This window comes from Azolla caroliniana, unplaced genomic scaffold (assembly GCF_043228905.1).
Source record: "Azolla caroliniana isolate FFs.n. ecotype wild unplaced genomic scaffold, voAzoCaro1.0.p SCAF_15, whole genome shotgun sequence".
Classification (NCBI taxonomy): domain Eukaryota; kingdom Viridiplantae; phylum Streptophyta; class Polypodiopsida; order Salviniales; family Salviniaceae; genus Azolla; species Azolla caroliniana.
Window position 1 is genome coordinate 3,838,185 of NW_028230450.1, and position 1,844 is coordinate 3,840,028.

Here is a 1,844-nt window from a genome sequence, read left to right on the forward strand (position 1 = left end):
TATAGAAGATTTTTTTTTAAAAACTTATCATACGTGTATAGGTGGTCTAGTGGCAGATTACTAACCTTCCACAGTACAAACCAAGGTTCGATTCTCGACCAATGTAATACGTATGAATCCTAGACCATTAACTTACTATATTTAGCACTCAAGATTCCATATAAACATCATAAAGTTGCTAAACATCATAAAGACTTGATGGCGTAATTGGTTCTTGTTTCATTATTTTTCTTATAGAAGATTTTTTTTTAAAAACTTATCATACGTGTATAGGTGGTCTAGTGGCAGATTACTAACCTGCCACAGTACAAACCAAGGTTCGATTCTCGACCAATGTAATACGTATGAATCCTAGACCATTAACTTACTATATTTAGCACTCAAGATTCCATATAAACATCATAAAGTTGCTAAACATCATAAAGACTTGATGGCGTAATTGGTTCTTGTTTCATTATTTTTCTTATAGAAGATTTTTTTTTTAAAACTTATCATACGTGTATAGGTGGTCTAGTGGCAGATTACTAACCTGCCACAATACAAACCAAGGTTCGATTCTCGACCAATGTAATACGTATGAATGTCAAGCAAATGGAGTGCACTAAAGATTTCAATACATGGGCATTGTACAAATCAGATGTAGAGAATGTTGGCCGCAACGAGGGTACGAAACAGTTTTAGCGCGAGCCAATCTAGCAATGAACATGTGAGTTTGTTGATGTATAAAGAATTTCCTTAAGAGAACCTTAGACAAGTATGGCCACAAGTTGCTAAACATCATAAAGACTTGATGACGTAATTGGTTCTTGTTTCATCATTTCTCTTATAGAACACGAAAATATTTTAACACTTGCATTGGTGGTCTAGTGGTAGAATAGTACCCTGCCACGGTACAGACCCGGGTTCGATTCCCGGCCAATGCAATTCGAATGAATCCTAAAACGAAACTTACTATATATAGCACTCAAAATTCCACATCTAGAGTGAGAATATTGGCCGCAGTAATGGTACGAAGCAGTTTTCTAGGGAGCCAATCTAACCATGAACATGTGAGTTTGTTAATGCATAAAAGACATGATGATGTAATTGCTTCTTGTTTCGTTATTTTTCATAGAGAAGATGAAAATCTTTTAACATGTCATACTTGCATCGGTGGTCTAGTGGTAGGATAGTACGTTGCCACGGTACAAACCCAAGTTCGATTCTCGACCGATGTAAACCGTATGAATCCTAAACCTTTAACTTACTATATTTAGCAATCAAGATTCCACATCTCATTCCTAAACCTATAACTTACTATATTTAGCAATCAAGATTCCACATCTAGTGTAGAATGTCAAGCACATGGAGAGCACTAAAGATTTCAATTCATGGGCATTGTACGAATCAGATGTAGAGAATGTTGGCCGCAACGAGGGTACGAAATAGTTTTAGCGCGAGCCAATCTAGCAATGAACATGTGAGTTTGTTGATGTATAAAGAATTTGCTTAAGAGAACCTTAGACAAGTATGGCCACAAGTTGCTAAACATCATAAAGACTTGATGACGTAATTGGTTCTTGTTTCATCATTTCTCTTATAGAACTCGAAAATATTTTAACACTTGCATTGGTGGTATAGTGGTAGAATAGTACCCTGCCACGGTACTGACCCGGGTTCGATTCCCGGCCAATGCAATTCGTATGAATCCTAAAACGAAACTTACTATATATAGCACTCAAATTTCCTCATCTAGCGTGAAAATATTGGCCGCAGTAATGGTACGAAGCAGTTTTCTAGAGAGCCAATCTAACCATGAACATGTGAGTTTGTTAATGCATAAAAGACATGATGACGTAATTGCT

General features: G+C 36.5%; 2 non-coding genes across 2 annotated transcripts; both read left to right on the forward strand.

Annotated features, from left to right (window-relative positions):
* Positions 1–852: 852 nt before the first annotated feature.
* Positions 853–923, forward strand: TRNAG-GCC (transfer RNA glycine (anticodon GCC)). Its single transcript has one exon. It is a non-coding gene; the product is annotated as a tRNA-Gly (tRNA).
* Positions 924–1,605: 682 nt separating this feature from the next.
* TRNAG-GCC (transfer RNA glycine (anticodon GCC)) lies at positions 1,606–1,676 on the forward strand. The gene has a single exon. It is a non-coding gene; the product is annotated as a tRNA-Gly (tRNA).
* The last annotated feature ends 168 nt before the right edge of the window (positions 1,677–1,844 follow it).